General features: G+C 40.8%; 2 long non-coding RNA genes across 3 annotated transcripts in view; one reads left to right on the forward strand and one right to left on the reverse strand.

The window, feature by feature from the left end:
• Positions 1-3,434: 3,434 nt before the first annotated feature.
• LOC125297463 overlaps positions 3,435-19,249 on the forward strand; it is a 38,977-nt gene continuing 23,162 nt past the window's right edge. Inside the window, exon 1 of the long non-coding RNA XR_007194054.1 lies at positions 3,435-3,501. This is a non-coding gene — a long non-coding RNA (uncharacterized LOC125297463). The remainder of the gene's footprint in view (positions 3,502-19,249) is intronic.
• On the reverse strand, positions 5,683-6,627 carry LOC125297437. Of its 2 annotated transcripts, XR_007194022.1 has the most exons (4): positions 6,516-6,627; positions 6,337-6,402; positions 5,843-5,926; positions 5,683-5,717 (listed from the first exon to the last, which is right to left on the reverse strand). It is a non-coding gene; the product is annotated as an uncharacterized LOC125297437 (long non-coding RNA). The 2 variants fall into 2 exon arrangements; XR_007194021.1 differs by lacking the exon at positions 5,683-5,717 and having other exon boundaries at positions 5,762-5,926.

The raw sequence follows: 19,249 nt of genomic DNA on the forward strand, positions 1-19,249 counted from the left end.
ATTAGCGCAAAACTTTAACACCACAGAATGTCATGCAAGATTCTATAGAATAGTTTGCTATCGGAAACGTATCTAGTGAAAGATTGTTGATTTGTACAAGATTTGTAACAGCACCCCATATCTGTTGTAGAATGAGTGTAACCTACGGCCTCTCTTGGCTTATTGCTTAATTATAACATGCCCTTTCAAACATTCAACTACGCTCACAATGCTCACAACACTCTCCCTCCCTCTCACCATCTCTCTTTCTCTCTCTCTGGCTGACACACACACACAAAAATGTAAGGAAAACATTGTGAAAGGGAAGCTGCTGCACCCCACCCCTCCAATATGAAGACATAAATTGTTCTGCTACAATAGCATATCAGTCACCACTGTCCGAAATAATCCCTTGCCGAAATAATTACAAAGTAAAGTTAACAATTGTTAATTAGAATTAATTGTATAGGCCAGTGGTCCCCAAACTTTTTCTTCTGAGGGCCAGCTCACTATGCCTGGCTCTAAGAGAGGGCCAGAGACTCGGAGTATATTAGTAACCATAAATAGCTTAGTGCTGTGAACAACAGCAGTCTACCTTAGTTGAATATTCCATTCCATTAGGCTGCAATTTAATACCATTGTTAGCTGTGTTTATATTGCAATCATGCCATATCAGTGTAAAATGTAGCTCAAATGAAATAATACTAATAAAAAAATATAGAATATAGCCGCAAGCGGCAATGGCGGGCCCGAGCACCTGCGGGCCGCAACCCGTGACATGTCGGAATCCAACAAAATACCCACGTGGTGCGTTTGTGAAATGTACATATTTGATGCGTGTGCTATTTGCTTTTGTATTTTATTTTCTGCCACATTTACTCGCTTGGCCAGGTGGGGGCGTAATGCAAGGCAGGCCCATTTGGTGTCATCATAATCATAATATATTAACCTGAGAAATTTCAGACCATTCATTTTCAGCAAAGAACATTTCTGATACACTTTTTGGCCAGATGGTGGTGCTATGTTAGGCATTCAAATTACACATGTGAATATCATCACAATAATGAAATCCAAAATTTGTGTAAACTTTCAGATCAACCAATATAGGCATTACCAAATTCTGGCACATTTTCCTGCGTGGCCAGGTGGTGGCGCTATGCCAGGCAGGTCCATAGGGTCTCTGGATATCATCATAATTATAATATCTATTAACCTGAGAAATTTCAGACCATTCATTCAAAGCATAGAGCATTTCTGGCATATTTCCTGTTTGGCCAGATGGTGGCGCTATGCTAGGCATGTGAATTATATGTGTGAATATCACCACAATAATGATATCCAATATTTTATAACGTTTCAGATCAATCACTTAAGGCATTGTCCATTTCTGGCACATTTCCTACTTGGCCAGGTGGTGGCGCTGTGCCAGGCAGGCCCATTGGATGTCTGGATATCAACATAATCGTAATATCTATTAACCTGAGAAGTTTCAAACCATTCATTCAATGCACTGTGACTTTATGACACATTTCCTGTTTATATGGCGAATTATTAAAATCGTGACATATTACAACATATCAAAAATCCCTTTGCAATTTAACATCAGCAACATCTTGGCATCATATTTGCCAAATTTCACATGAATGTGACAAACCGTCTAGGAGGAGTATGTTCAAATTGATCATGTGACATCAGTGTAATTGCCATTCTTTCTGTTGCCAGGTGGTGGCGCTATGCCAAATATGCATTATGGGCATGTGAATATCATCACTACCATGGTATTCAAAGACCTGTGAAATTTAAAACATTTCAAGCCATGCATGGTGAATTAAGACACATTTATTGTTTATGTGGAAGGGTATTAAAATTCATAGTTTCGCAATTTCGTCAAATTACAACATATCAAAAAAAGCTTCACAATTTAGAATCAGAAGCATATTGGCATCATGTATACCAACTTTTACATGAATCGGATCAATCATCTAGGAGGAGTATGTTAAAATTTATCATATCCACAATGCAAAAAATCCCAATTACCTCACTTCCTGTGGGTTGGCTAATGGCATGTTAATACAAAAGTTGATTGTTTTTGGGAGTTACATACACCCACCAAATTTGGTGTGTGTATCTAAAACTATATGCCAACCACAAGTCACAGTGACATAAGGGGGCGCTATGGAGTTCCTGGGCCAAGCCCAGTGCCAAGGCTTTTCCCCTGTGTATTCATGGTACCTCTTGACGTGTGTGCCAAATTTCATGCGTTTTCACTGATGGGAAGCACCTCTTTTAGCATCACAATTCATCACATTTTAGTCCGCACAAAATCCCAAATACCTCACTTCCTGTTGGGCGTGGCTAATGCATTGTACATACGAAAGTTGTTCATCTTGGGGAGATACACACACCTACCAAATTTGATGTGTCTAGCTGAAAGTATGTGCCAACCACTGCATCAATCACCTAAGGGGGCGCTACTGAGTCCCTGGGCCACGCCCGGGGCCAAGCTCTTGTGCCTAACTGCTTTGCGTGACACCTGATGTGTGTGCCAAATTTCGAGACTTTTCACCCATGTTAACCACCTCAAAAAAGGAAAACGCTCTGAAACAAAGTTAAAATACTCGTTAATAATAATAATAATAATAATAATAATAATAATAAATGTTAACCACCTCAAAAAAGGAAAACACTTGTAATGATAATAATCCTTCCAATAGGGCCTTGCGCCCTTCGGTGCTCGGGCCCTGAAAATGGAGCCCTGGGCTTTCTCTCTCTCTCTCCTCACTCACTCACTCACTCACTCACACACACAAACACACACACACACACACTGATGAAGGTCTGAGGACCGAAACGTTTGTACATCACCTCACTTGGTAGAACCTTGGCTTGATGGATTAAACACTTTGTCTATTTTTTCAACGGCAAATAATGGTGTGCGAGTTTTTTTCTTGATTGACAGTAACATTGCCCTGAACTAACACACCCGCATGGCCTCGAGTAAAGGTGTGACCTGCCCGCTTACATAAAGACATAAACTGTTATACTACAATAATCTGTCACTCACCATGTCCGAAATAATTTGCCTATAATTGTTCACCCAGCGGCCAGAGCAAGGCTAAAGGGTACACTTGCCATTACACCTAAGTCCAGCAGATGGTGGAGGTAATGCACTCCGTTTAAATAGTTGTGTTCTATGTATCTTGGCTCTGTATCCAAATAACTTCAGGCAGTCCGACTGCAATTTCAAACTTGGACCCAGCCCTATAACAGCTGACGACTGATTTTGCCGACAGATAAATAAAACTGCTCCAACTGGTCTCAGAGATGTGGAAAAACATATTGTGTAAGAGAACATCTTCATGTAGGCCTAGTGAGTGTGTGGAGTGTGGGCACACTGAAAAAAAAAAAAGATAGGCTAGGCTACTACAATTAAAGCGAGTCATGTCGGATCTAGATCTGATAATATCTAAACAAACACTATATTAAAATATCTCAGTGTGGGGAGCAGCTGACTTGCTTGAGGTAAGCAACCTGAAAAGTCTAACTAACAGTAGGCTAACGTTAAGCCGACTTCTTGTCTACAAAGTTAACTCATGTAGCCTAGCTATAGCCTATATTCACTGTAGACAAATGATGGATAAGAGCTGCATTAGGGCCGTTTCATGTTACAATTAATGTTGTTTTCTAGTAGGGTATTTAAAAACAGGCAGTGTATTTTTGTTGTTGTTGTTGCTCTTACTGTAGTAGCCTAGGCTAGACCTGTAGCCTAGATAACTTCTGATGGGATCAACCTTGGTCTGCTGGGAACATGGATCTTGGACTGCCGAGATTAGGACTTGAGACCTAACGGCAGCGTTTGCGTGACTGAAAACCTGAGGGTGGTGGTGAAAGAAGAAAATGTAAACGAGGAGGAATATGATCATGTGATTTAATTTCATGATGAGGAAGATAAGCAGAGCTTCACTGTAAAACTGAAACGGACATTCAAACAGACGTCGCAGAGTCATACAGCGGCCCTACCTACAGTGAAACACTACAGACAGCCGTGGAGATTGAAAAAAGATGACCAGGATAACGATTCTCTGATGCAAAGTAGCCTAAGTGCTTTCAGAATATCATGTGTTAATCATCGAGGCGTTGGGATGATCTTCGAGGAAGCCAAGTGACGAAAGTATTTATTTATTTCGGAGGACGCCGGAATCTGCGTGAAGCTGGACTCCCATGTTATTCAAAAATGATTAAAACCACGTACTGCTATTCGTTTGTGCCGTAAAATGATAGTTTGTGCTGTTAAGGGTTTTAAGCAGAGCCATATCAGAGAATCAGAGACGGTTGATAAAGCGAGACGATTCATAAGAGGGTAAATTCTGGCACGTTGTGACGTGGGGTTCAAAGCTGTCACGCCCATTTAGGAGTTTAGCGGGAGGTCCAGTGTCTATGTATTCCTATGGGAGAAATGAACATTTTCACGGAATATGACCAATCCCTTAGCCCTACATTCAGCGATGTAAGTTTTGAACCCATTTTCTAGAAGCCACATGTCTCCCTAACATTCCGACATTGAAATTGTATTTTCCAACGAAACAAATAAAGACTTAAATAGCTTTGTTCGTGATCTGTCACTGTCTCCTCAACCCACACAGCAAAAGTACTCCGCGGCGGACGGCTTCCGGAACGGACCCGTATCGGAGTCCAGATGCTCTCAGGAACGGATCCGCTACGAAGGCGGATCGCGGACCCGCCGTGGCTCCGCGCTGCATCCACTCCGCATCCGCGATTAAAACCTTACCTCCGCGGCGGGTCCGTTTGGGATCCGCAAATTGATACATACATCCGCCGCAGACCCGCAACGGACTCAAAGGCTCATCTGGCCCGGGTCCGTTTTGGACCCGTTTATCTCATTTTCAAAATGCCTTCTGTTCTTGCTGTAGGATAAAACTAGGCAACTATAGGATAAAAGTAAAACTATCACTAGGCCTAGCCTAGGCTACTACAGCAATATAGGCCTACGATTAATCTGCATTGCCTCGTATTTTTAACTTAACAATACTGTCAATAAACCTAACAGAAAAGGTTTAAGTCAAGACATCAATTTACTGTACAAACGTGATCACTACTCAATGGAAATATAAAATGGACATTTATGGAAAGTTACAGGTTATAAGCTATTCTGTTTTTGCCTAGGCTACTTTACATTGCCTAGGCTACTTTACATTAATTTTGTGGTCAAAACCTAATTTAGTGCTTTATAGGCCTAGGTCAGTGCAGACATGAAATATTTTATCTAATAGGCTACAACTTCAATGAAATACTGCGCTATGCACAGCTAAAATATCAGAAAATGAATAACTGGTGAATGACAAGAAGTTCAATAAAAAGATTGTTTAATGCTTATTTCTCCTATTACCCATTTGTGTGGATGGAGGCGAACACATCTCCTCGTTGTCTCGATCCAATCACCATTGAAACACCTGATTGCATTTTTGGTGACCTCAGTGTCCGTGGCAGACCATGTCACCATGTTTTTCCTCACAGCACCTGTAATCAAACAGACAGATATGTTTATGTTTATGGTATGTAGCATCCAAAGCCAAGTATGCTTACACAATACAATATATGAGATAGGTATTAAGGAGATTAAATTTAAAAAAAGAAACATGACTTACAAAGCTCCTCTGTTCGCTGCACGCTGAGGGCTGGTGTGGGGGGTGGAGGGAGTTGAGGAGGGACTGCCGTTCCTGGCCCATAGTGAGGTGGGTGGTGTGCGAGAAAAATTGTATTAAATGGTAGTTATCTGTTAACCATGACTGATAATACACATGGGGCCTTTCTATTCACTAATATTTCAGAGATCAGTCCCTACCTTGAGTAACTCTCCGTATGTTAAATGCAGGTGCAGGGAGTTGAGGTGGTGAAGAGGGTTGCGGTCCTGCCCCATGGTGAGGTGCTAAGGGAGATAAATGGTTGTGATCTGTTAACCATGGTAGGCTGAGAGCTACAGGGCCAAACAATGGCAAACAAAAACAAATCTCTGGTCATGCTGGACATGAATTTGTATGTTTCAGTATTTTGGTATGCACTATCTATATCAACTCCATGAATGGATTGACATTGAAATCAATGTGTTTCAATACAATCTGATAATAATGAATGAACTTTTCAGGCAATATTGCATGAATGCAGATGTTTTAACTGACAAAATATTTGGCTGAGATTTTGAAAGTAATGGATAAAGTATGCAGAAAATCTGAGATGGTAATGCAGATGCAATCTGTTGATCTGAAATGGAGTGACTACTGCTGTGTTCATATAGATGGGGCCACTGTATTCAATATTATTTCAGAGATCAGTCTTTACCTTAACAGTTTTCTCCAGGTTGAGGGGTAGTGACTCGGCTGCCTGGCACTCGGCGAGATGGTGGAGCTGGAGGAATAGATACAAAGAGAGGGGAATGTCTTTAGCACTAAGAATGTTAACCATATCTTTAATATTATTATGATTTTATGTTATGTCAATGTTAAGAGATTATTACTTACTTTGCCAGTGCAATTGGCTTAGGCTTGAGGCTTCAACTGATATACCAGGCGAGTTGGAAGGTACCTCAGAGATGCAAAGTCACCATTTTCTGGCTCTTCACTGTCATCAGAGTCCCCTCAACGATGGCTGTTACATAACGATATCATTATGGTTATTGCAATCCCAAAATTTCCAAATATGCATATAGTACAAGCAGACCCGTGGCAGACACAAATTCAATGGACGGGCATTACACCTTTCCAGGGGGGGGCACTGGAACTTAAATTGATCACGGTAGTTTAAGCTTACACTTGACAAAACATTCCAATATGAAAATGTAGATCCAATTGTTGTAAAATGGTGCAGCTCCTTTAAGAGAGCCCCAGCGCAGGGATGGAGAGAGAGAAAGCGAGAGGGGATATGTGTGTTAGAACTGAGATGCGTGTGGAAAAAGTAGACGTGCTGTTGAGACTGGAGCTAGTCATATTAAAAAAAAAAAACAAAAAATAAATCCGCAGATAAAACCAAAATCCTCGCTCATTTGCTAACCACTTTCAGATGGAGTGTTAGGGAGTTAGCCCCTCGGTTACGGATAACTTCGGCCCTGGAGTGGTAAGCTCCCTGTTCTCCGACTAGGTCAGAAGAAAAAAACTGTAAAGGTTAACGCTATCAAACAAACCCAGAAACTACTAGGCATACTTCTACTAACTACGATATGAGATATAGCCTACCCATGAGCCGATAAGCTATATTTGTCATCGGATGACAGGGGTTAGTGCAGAAGTGAAGTAGACTGCGCCACGTAACCTCCTCTTCATTTAGGTGATGGGCTTACCTAATGTTCCTGATTGATTAGCTACGGAATAATACAGATTTTACAAGTTTTATTTGCTACTTGCTAGACGGACAAACGTATAGGCTAGGCCTACATTTAATAAGTGTTCAAAATCAATCTATGGGATTGGGGTTGGTTGGAGCAGCCAAGCTCGTCCAGGGCGGGCACAGATGACTTCCAGGACGGCCTGGCCCCCCCAAAGCCCCCATGCCGCCGGACTGAGTACAAGCATCTCTGGTCTATTTTGGAATGCTACGGGAATGTGTTCACATTACATTTCAACAACCCAGAAAGTATCTTACTTGATCAAGCAAACCCAACAGAGGCAATCGTAATGTTAGATGCTAGAATCCAGCCGATAAAAGTTGACGCTGCAGAACAAACAAAAAATAGAAGATGGGGACCAAGTTCCATACAGTTAAGTTACGCTAGCATAATAAATCACAAACAGATGCCAATAGTTGTCTGAACCGAATTAAACAGTGATTAAAATGCCGAGGCTTTCATTACAAAGATGGCAGATAGACACTAAAGTTAATGCGATGAGACCAAACTTGGCAAAATGCAAACGCAATGCACAGCTAGCTAGAGGCTAGGGCTAAACCATTATCAGTGAGTCAACATGCTAAAGTTGTAGGTAGCTATCATAGCAGACGAAAGCTTCACTGACTTCATTGACTGAAATACCAGTGCCAGTATCACCTTAATCAAGGTTTGCATCGCAAACGTGATTTCAATATATGTATAGCACTAATAGACATTAGCAATAACTTATGCAATTGCGCCTAGCAGCATGTTAGCTAGCAGCTATATGCCGCTAGCATAGTAGCACTATATGGACAACAGCGACACATTAAAACAGACAAGACCAGACTAATGTTAAATAACAATGTGTGTTTTTTAAATCACACTACCATAACATATTCTGCCGAAATTGCTATCCCATTTTAAATCAGATAGGCTACAGACTCATATGAGCATCACAGCTAACAATAACGTTAACTTAGCCTGTTGCACAAAATGACAAACGTCTCTGGTTGCACTAACGTTAACATTAGTCCTAATATCAAACAACGTCATTACAATCAATAAACATGATGATTATAAAACCACAAAGGCCAATGTTTAGCTATTGTGAATGTCGCAATATATTAATAAATATCACTTACTCGAGAGGGTTCAGCGCAACCCTGTCCCAGCAAAGAAAATATCCACTAGTATGACTCTTCTTGGCTCTTGGTGTACAGTCATGTTCAACCGTTACAGTAAAGGCGCGTCCGCGCCCGCGGATCCAACATGGGTCCACTCAGGATCCGCGGGTTTGTCGACTTGAAGGCGGATCCGCCTAGGAGTCTACTGCTGTGTGGGGTTGCACTATATCCCACTTTTGCTGCCTTTAAGCCACTTAGGCCTAAATCCATAGCCTAGATGAGCATGAGGAACTGATAAAGACTGAGCAACAGAAAAGTCATAGTCGATACATAAATCGTTTATTATTATAATTAGGCTATTAGCCTACTATTACTTTAGCCTACTACTATTAGTGTTATTATTATTATTATTCGGATGAGGCAAAGGAATGTAAATCTGAGTCTGAAATGTTGGCTACAAACAGTCTATACTGCTGTAACTGCACCAGGGTTTCCGTTGTCCGGTAATTACCGGACATTGGCCGGGGAAAAAATTAAATGTCCGACAAAATTAAATCTCTCCTGTCAAATTGTCCGATTGAAATTGGCTAATAATCCCGCCCCTAACGCATCTGAATTTGAGAATAAGCCTTAATATGTAAGCCTATATTATACGTCCTCTGGCTATGTTTTTTAAATGAACAGGCTCTACCGCTTGAAAAGTAGGCTAAGCTTATTAAACAACACGCATAGCCTATGCTGCATTTCAAATAGGAAGCGACGCTTAAAAACGCCCATGTTAAACAACAAACAAATGAGTGAGGCGGTTCAAACATGGCCAGGCCCAGGCAGACTAGCCTTAAACGTTTTTTCAGAGGCCAGACGCGATGGATGATGATAAATTGGTAACGTCTGAAGCCTCAGATGTCCGGTCAACTCCACCACCACCAGATAAAAGGCAGAAGTGTCGGGCGTATTATCATATATGTTTGGTAATGGCTCAGCTTTCTCTGATTGTTCTACTGACTTGGAAACTGCATCATGGAAGCAGTAAGTCAAGTCGCATCAAAAATAGTAGTGTCAGAACTCCAAAGTGACACCTTGTGGTTGTTTGTGTCAACTGCAGTTTGTGCCATTTCTGCTGAGAAAATGGGGATCGTGATTCCTGAAGGAACCCGTCCAAACTTAACGGGGACCCACTGTATCTGTCGGAATCAGTGACATTGGAAGTGGAGTTGCGGGGGGTGCGGCCGCTCCAAGACACTGTCATTCTCCGTGTTCACTGGACATGCAGTGTTCTTTACCCAAAGCATACAGTATGCGTTCTCTGTCTATGATCTGCATGGTAGGGCCTCCTCGACGAGGCGATTACTGGTCCGCGGATAATTTCTGGCACAATTAAACGGTATCATTGAACCGCGTCTGAAAGAAAAAGAAACTAAACATTTCCCAGAAAAGGAAACATTTCTTAATTTATTGTTATCAAATAAAGAGGCATACCATTAGGGGGTAGTGGTGTGAGCGACTGAGCGCTCATTCTTGTGTGTGCGCATCTGTGTAAGTTAAACAGTCACCACTGGAGATAACGTGGGTAGCAGCAACAAACAACGTACAGTAGTCTTTTTAAAACAACGAATGAAGCGGACTCTTGCTGTCCATGAAGAGATACTGGCTAGATCTTGTTAGGCATGTTTAAGTTAGGCTTATAAACATGTTGCATTCTATACAGCCTGATTATGTCATTCTTTAAGCTACATAGCCTGTCTCCAGTTTTCCTCAATTTGACTAATTAAGAAGGGATAATAGGATATTTGACCGGCATATCATCAAAATGTCCGGAAAACGAAACCTCTGCTGGTCACTTTGACCGGCACCATTTTTTTCTAGCGGAAACTCTGAACTGCACTGCTGTTATTATTAATTGTTAACTTCCGGGAACTATTTGAGGCTTCCATTAGCTGCCATTGTTGGAAAAAAATGGAACATTAGCGTCAATGGAGTTGTCGCAACTCTACCTTTATATGGCTCTGGTTTTAAGTAATTCAACTTTACATTTTCTGGCCAGTGACGTCACTCAGCCCCCCATACTTGTTCAAATTTCCCCAAAATAGTCTCAATCGTTTGTGCTATGTTTGTGCTGATGTGTGCCGTCAAAAGATACATTTGTGCTACTATGTTTTCTAAGTTATTATGGTTTATTTATTACTCGCGTCACCAGCCCTAGCCTGACGAGCCAGACCCACATTAAAATGCTAGGGCGGTCTAGATTTCTAGGCTACACCAGCCGCCCATCAATGTCCAAAACTCACCAAAATGGTTTCAATCGTTTGTGCTATGTTTGTGCTGATTTGTGCCGTTAAAAATAACATTTGTGTAGCTATGTTTTTTAAGTTATCACGCTTTGTTACAGGTGTGACGTCATCCAGCCCCTCATCAGTGTCCAAATCTCCTCAAAATAGTTCGCGACGCTTTGGCTACGTATGCGTGATTTGTGCCATTTAAAGAAACGCTTGTGTACTATGTAGAAGTTGCCCAGCAGTTGTAGTTTATGCTAGACATCACCCCCCCCCCCCCCCCCATCAATGTCCAATCGTAGTCCTAATCGTTTGTGCTGATTGTGCTGTTTAAAAAAAGAAACATTTGTGTTGTTACACAAGTTCCAATGCTGTAGGCCTATCGTGCTGATCTTAACCGAGAAAAGAAAAAATGTGCTACTATTTACGTGGCTTTTTGTACTGCCAAGGATTCTATAGTACACCAGTTGCTTGTGCATAATGTCAGAATTACTGCAACCACTACCAGAATAAACCTGCTGGCCATTAGTCGGCAGCTGTGGACATTGGCGGAGCGAGGGGGTGGCTTCGGGGGCTCAAGCCCCGAATCTTTTTTTAAAAGCCCCGAATCTTTTTTTTTGTAGGCTATGTGTTTTGAATTTCCAACTATTCTAATTTCTAATTTAACTTCCCCTCGGTTTCTCTATAAATGTTACGAAATGTACTATTACTGAGCCAATATCCCTTATTTTCAAAGCCCAATATTGACAGCCTAATCTGATTTCCCACACGATGAGTTTAGGCAATGCCAGAGCCGTGTTGAGATGTAGCGGTTTACGTCATAAACCTAGCTGGCAGGAAAGTTCAGAGCGGCTACTGGAGAGGCGCAGTTTACAGCAAGCCGGTAAGAAAAACTATTGTCAAGACATTAGGCAATTAGGCTATTGTACCCCGGAATACAAAAATAAACTTCAGAAAGACAGAAAGTTTGTTGTACTTTATTCATGGAGTCTCAATGACCGAATCAGTAGATTTACAGTTGAGTTCGTTCATTTATTGTAGGCTAGTAGCCTAGGCAAATATGAAACGGCGGCTACCGGCGGGATTTTGAACTTGCATGTTTCATGCATTTTAGAGCAAAAAAATGCCTTCCTCGACATCAGCAGATGTTATCCAACACCCCACTTCTCCACTCAGGTCCAGATTACGAGTCGAGCATGAGCCCAGCACAACCAATGTTAACTAGATGTACCGCATAGCGGTACAAAATATGACCGCCGCTCAGTCCTGTACATCCGTTCCGAAAATAAATCACACTTCAATTTGTCTCCATATTTTTTCTCCATCCCCACTCTTGAAACTTTTGTGTATGCTTATTTGGCATGCCTGAGTGTGTGTGTGCGGCTGCACAGAAAGTACCCTACTGGTGCTGAAAAGGTGAATAGATTGTAGAATAGCCAAAGAAGATGTAGAATTGTTATAAAACCTTTAAAATCTCTAAACAATCACAAGTAGGGCAGTTCATCACAGTTCATCCATTGCAACTGGATTGATGAAAGGTCACTTACACCTGTAGGCTACATTGTATTTGGGAAAAGCAAAAGGTATCAGCATAATGTTATTTATTTATTTATTTTTTATGTATTTATAAACAAAAACATCTCTGTCAGTTCCATGCCGTTTTCAACAGCTATCAAAACAAAGGTCATTTTTGGATGGATGGATTTTTGTGAATGTTTCTTCTTCTACATAAGATTTTAGTCATCTTTAGTTCATGTAATACTTTATTGTCAATGCACAAATTAAGTAACAGTAGTCTGAAACGTTATTGTTAATGCACAAATTAAGTAACAGTAGCCTAGTCTGAAACGAAATGCTGTTTTACATCTAACCAGTGGTGCAAATAACTGACATGTCCAAATGGGCCTTGATGAAATGCGTCGCTAGACTGTTCATACACATTTTAACGGGCCAAAGTTGAAGAGCTTTTGTCCGTTATTGTTAGTGCAAATATAGGCTGATTCATGTTCCCTTGCATTGTTTAACTGAGGTCCATGGCTAGTCTGGCTTTCATCAGACCAAGCTCAATCTTTTAAGAAATCAAAAAATAAATAGGCGGGCAGATCAGGCTGGGTTCACCCAGCCTAGTCCATAGGCACCCGATATTGTTTAATTTTCCGATTGAGATATACACGCTCTGGCTATTCTAAATGCAAAAATGCATCAGGGAGTTATGACAAAACGGTAACTAACAAACTAGATCCTAATAGAAAGTTGTTAGCTTCCCTAAGCTACAGGTAGGATTATAAAATTAGGCCTAATGACAACATAAATTGTCAATAGGCTATGCTACACACAAATAAAATCTCCTTTGAAACCAATGGCTTTACGCCTTACAGTATCAAGCGGACTTAAACTGTCATATCGCGGCGAAAAGTTGTAATAACATTCACGCAGCTCCATGAGTCAAGGAAAGCGCGAATGAAGTAGCCACTTCTAAATGGGACCCACTACCAGAGGTGGAAAAAGTACGAAAATATCGTACTCAAGTAAAAGTACCAATACCTTGATGAAACATTACTCAAGTACAAGTTAAAATACCGATCTGAAAATGTACTTAAGTAAAAGTAAAAAGTAGTTAATTTAAAATGTACTTTAAGTAAAAGTTACTTAGTTACTTTTTTTTTGGGGTGGGTTCCAGAACAACCAGTTTTACCAGAGACTTTCTAATGAGGAGATACAGCACTGAAAAAAAAAAAAAATCCTCCATAGTAATGCATGGGGTTAGTCAGTTGTCTACAAATATCACAACCCTTCCGCCGCAAAAACGTTGACATGTGAGTACATTGAGCCAATCATGTGGTGTGTTGTAAAATACATTGAGCCAATCATGTGGTGTGCTGTGAAGACATCGTGCAATCATCTGTTGTGATCTCGCTGCTGGAGCAAGATTGGTGTTGTGAAGCCTTACGCGCACGCATTTCTGCCGAAATAGATGCACGATAAGTGCCCAAAATGTTGCAATATGGCCGCCGAAAGGAGGTACTTGCCTGAAAAAGGACTTTGGTCCCCTAGCTCGAGTTGCTGCAGCCAGCAGCTAAGGCAGCCATGTTCATGCTCCCAGTGTGTAGCGCTGTAGCTGCAGCAACTCGAGCTAGGTAAAACCGATTGTTTCAGTTTTGTTCATACCGACAGCACTCGGTGACGTTGAGAAATGGAGATCTATGTGAAAAATCACCGGAGTTCTCCTTTAAGTTTGAGCAGTAGTTGATTTTCAAAGTTAGTTGCACTCATCCTTGCGTCGCTTTGCAGTGAACAGTAATCCAACTGAAAAGCCCCTCACAGGCAGCTGAGGCAGGGAGGCCAATGTTGAGTTGTTTTTTTATATTTGGAAACAAGCAGAAGGTTCAGCAGATTAAAGGGCGTCGAACTGGGGGGGAGAGTGGGAAGTATAGGGCCCCAATGGAGGAGGGGCCCATGAAAAGTGGAATCTGGGGTACAACATTTTCACCAGGCATTAGTAATAACTCAGGTAATCCACACATAAAAAATCCAAACAACTCCATAAGTAGAGTCATGTGTAATGAAGTGGAATAAAACAGGGAAAAAGTATTGAACAAGCTAAGAAAAAGCACTAAGGCAAGGAAAGGGAAGGAACGAGCTGGAATCTGTAAGTAGTTAGAGTAGTTATCCTTTCTATCTGTGCAAATTAATATAAGCTTGGTTAGTATATTGATGGGCTATAAAAAGGTTTTTCATTACCAAGGTGTCACACAAGAAATATTTCATGATGGATAAAAGCAAAAAGCTCTCCCAAGACCTTTGCAACCTTATTGTTGCAAAACATATCAATGAAACTGGTTACAGATGCATTTCAAAACTTCAGAATCTTCAGTAAGCAGCATGGGAGCCATTATCTGCAAGTGGAAGAAACATCACTGCCATGCAGGATCTCCTCGCAATATTTCTGACCAGGGGAGTCAGAAGGATAGTCAATTCAAAAAGCCAAAGACCACTTTCGGAGTAAGCTCCAGAAAGGATGAAGGCAGCCAATTCAATTAAATTCAATTAAACAGTTCTGGAAGTAACTAAAGATCAGGATTCACAAGAGGGACCCCTGGAATCTGTTTAGAACAATGGGCCAAAATCACACCTGATACTGTGACTAATACATTTTGTCATACAGGAAATGTCTTGAAGCTGTCTTTACAAACAAAGGCTTTTCCACAAAGTATTGAAGAAATACGTTCAGTACTTTTTCCTGTGTCATTCCACTTTAATACACATAACTCTTATGTTTGGATTTTTATACGTGTGTTAATATAATGTGTGGTGAAAATTTCGAATAGACTCACTGGAAATTTAAGCTAATTACTGAAAAAAAAAAAATATATGTCCACCATATATTTATTTTACCTGAATATTTTAACTTCCAAATTAAATGTCAAAATGAATGTCAGACGAAATTTAAAGTTTGACTGACTGGATTTTGTATACAAAACATAGTGAAAACTGTCTAAGGTCCACTCCCTTGTTAAAGAGCTAAATGGTTTAGTCCGCCCTGCACGATTCATAAGGTAGTCTATCTCTTTTGTTTATTTAGTTGAGCATCGCTAGTATTGGACCGCTAATTGTTGTGCTGCTGGTGCAATGTTTTCTCCAAGGAGCCAAGTCAGGTTACTAAAAAGAGAGACATCAAAATGATGGGAAACAACTGCTAATAAACTTCTTTCCAAAGAAAGGTGAGCACAAACGCCAAAACACGAAATCCCATGGTGTTTGCTTGATATCACAGCTATCATTAGTGCTAAAACGAACTGAGACAACCCATTGAAATAGCGGAAAATACACTTTCATAGGTTAGGCTACACATGTAATCTGATGCATCTTGTGATCCAGCTCCAGCTCCATCCCTTTCAGAAAGACTGCATGGCTTCCAGCTTGATGTCCTGATGTAGGCTACATGCTGATCATTATCACTAGGCTAGTGGTTTTTAGGGCGCGATTTCTTTTCTCTCCTTTCTGTTTTCATTAGTCTTAACTTTTTTTTTATTCAAGTAACGGATGGGATTTTATGTAGCGAAGTACAATACTTCACTCAAAATGTAATCAAGTAAAATTTAAAATACCGATTTTATAAACTACTTAAAAATACAAAATACACAGAAAAACTACTCAATACAGTAACGTGAGTAAATGTATTTTGTTACTTTCCACCTCTGCCCACTACACAGTAGCTTAAGGTGTTTTGCTAAAGCAGCCATAATGAAATGAAGGTGTCATTGTTTGGATACTTCACACACACGTGCTTTTTAATTTCACAGACTACAACTACCAAGCTGTAATCAAAGCACATCATTCCCCTCTCACACCCTGCACGCACTTAAAACAAAATAAACAGGCGTCTCAGTCTCACGCGCATGTATAGGCAAAACTGTATCAGACCGGTGTAACGTTGGTAAATCTTCCATTGCACAGAATGATTTTGTAGCACGTGCAATAAATGACAGTCGAAAGATACAAACAGTGCTGCTATACATTTGCCCAGGTATAACCGCATTTATAGTTTTCTACAAATGCAATAAATCAAATGCCTCCATCACTCAACCAACGCTAACGGTAACATTACCTAGGTCCTTATTGATATTACAAGATTAACGTACCTGCAGTAAAAACCAAGCATGTCCGATAAACATCCTGAGATTTATTTCGGCTTCAAGAAGAAATGGGAATTACACTTCATGTGAACATCGTCCTATCCTTATTAGATGTTCGCTGCGGTAAATTACAGTCCTTGTATGAAGCGTCCATTGTTTTTTCCAACCCACTTTTAACTTCCAACAAAATTACGTCTCACTGCAACGATGCGCCATCTAGTGGACAAACGATAAACGACCAATACTGAAAATGCAGCCATGATGATGATGATGAATATTTATTTTGGCTTTCTTTTAATCCTACTGATTTTCATTTTTTACCGGGGGGGGGGCAAATCACAAATGAGTGATTATGAGCCAGGTTGATGTGGGCCCTTGAGACCAACATACCATAAAAGATTCACAGAGAACTGTGTCTGCCTACCCTCCTTTCGGGGGTCCAGTCCAGCGGGGGGGCTGCAGATGAAAACGAAAAAAATGACGGTTCCATGCTATCCATGTGGGGGTACATACCCACCAAGTTTTGTGTACCCGGTCTTTCAGTGTCCCGGAATCCTTGTTGGTGTCGCGTCACTAAATGTACACATAAATTATTTTATTGTAAGGCCCCCCATGAACGAAAGTACACAAAACTTGGCATGCATTCAGAGGGTGTCATAATGATCCTACACTTTTAATTTCGTGCAGTTTTGACCTTGTCAGCCAGAGATATTGAGATGAAAACACCTAATTTTTTGCTTTTTAATTTTTAACTAGGTGGCGCTATACATGAAATAAGTGGTAATGGGATGGGTTGACATGCCCCTTAAGACCAACATACAAAAAAAAAAGGTGGACCCCTAGGCCCTACGGTTCTCGAGATATTCACAGAAAACTGTCTCCGGCCACCCTACAGGCCAGTTGGTGTATAATAATATAAATTAATTTATTGTGTGGCCCCCATGAACAAAATTCCACAGAAACTTGGCGTGCATTCAGAAGGTGTCAAAATGATCCTACACTTCCAATTTCGTGCAGTTTTGACTATGTTAGGTCACAGATACCTACAATTACAACACCTCATTTTACTTTTTTTGTGTTTAACTAGGTGGCTATACATGAAATTAGTGGTTATGGAATGGGTTGACATGGCCCCTTGAGATCAACATACAAAAAAAAGGTGGTCCTCCTAAAGCTTACGGTTCTCGAGATATTCACAGAAAACTGTGTCTGCCCTACCCTCCTTTCGGGGGGTGCAGTCCAGCGTGGGGGCTACAGATCAAAACGAAAAACGATGGTTCCATGCTATCCATATGGGGTTACATGCCCACCAAGTTTTGTCTACCCGGTCTTTCAGTGTCCCGGAATCATTGACGGAAATTGGACATGCGAAAAAAAAAAAAAAAAAAAAAATCTGGACTAAACCTATATGACCGCCGCTTCGCTGCGCGGCGGTCATAATTATTGGCACAGCAGTCAACCAATCAGCAAAATAACTAGCTATGGTAACTAGGCCTACAGCAAAAAATATAGCCTAGGCCTACTAATTACAGGGCCTACATTTCAGCGCAGGATTGCGTGTAGGCTATAGCGCATGATTTATTCAAGTCCCGCAATTCTAGCCATCATAATGCGAGAAATTCCTGCACACATTTTACAGCGCTGTCTAGCCTACGTTAATCTATTTATGGAGCGGCGTGAATGCGGGACCGGACGGACCAACTTCTGACTTGAATGGAACGTAACCCCATGCAGAGACACACACACACACATGCAGAGAACCACTTTGCAGGTGCGTTCTTTCTCTAGATCTCTCCATTTGAGGAACGTAATCAATTGCGGACGTGCACAGACAGCTACAGACACAGAGCACATAGTAGGCCTAGGTTAGGCTTTCACTTTCTAGAGTGCGCATTCATTACGTAAAAACAACGATCAAACATTATGAAATGTATCATGACGTATCATGACGTGTTGTCACAAAGACTTACTCCAGTTAGTCAATGCATCAGTGCATCAGTTAGAAAATCGAAACCAAAATCATGTAGGCGTGTTGTTCTCTCATTGACGCCTATAACGAAAATGCGATTTCAGTTTGTAAAATGTATCCCCCCCAACTGAATCCCCTATGTGAAGCACTGAAGGGGGGAATCCCCCCCCCCCCATTTTGACAAATGAATTTTAAACCCTGGATTAAATCTAGCTTCATGTATTCCACTGAACATTATAATCAGTGGGTTCACAGAGTTCAAAGTAAAAATGTATTGAGACAAGGTAGCATCCCATCAGGGTTATCTCAGCATAGTATACTAGCCTATAATATACAAACCATAACTCATAAGAACACAATTAACTAAGTGCATGCTGATCAGATAGGCCAGTGTTTCCCAAACTTTTTTTCTGGGGACCCACTTCTTAAAAATGACAGACCATCGCGACCCATTCACATCAGAGCAAATAATAGCGTCGACTAGGTTTGGCCTACTACCACTACAATTACAGAGATTGGTGATGCACTGACTCTTCAGTTCCCACAATTCTGCAATCTCAATTACACATGAAACAATGTTAAATATTTTCAAAGCTGTAAAAAGTTTTGTACAAATACACAACCTCAGCTTTTTCTCATCCTGCTTCGAACACAGTTGTGTTGCATTTTGAGCATCATCAGTGTGGAAAGTTGGAAATGACTACCGAAAAGATACCGAAAGATTTGCGCAATAGCCTAAAGATAATGCGCCTTTATTGTAGGCTAGCCTAGTAGAGTTCACAAGGTGGAAAATGAGCGGAAATAATAGCGTTTAAAATGTCCATTTAAATGTAATATAAAGTGTGTTTTAAATCCGAAATATTAAGGAATGTGAGGAGGTTGCTATTAAC

The sequence above is a fragment of the Alosa alosa genome, chromosome 7 (assembly GCF_017589495.1).
Source record: "Alosa alosa isolate M-15738 ecotype Scorff River chromosome 7, AALO_Geno_1.1, whole genome shotgun sequence".
In the NCBI taxonomy this organism is placed as follows: Eukaryota; Metazoa; Chordata; class Actinopteri; order Clupeiformes; family Clupeidae; genus Alosa; species Alosa alosa.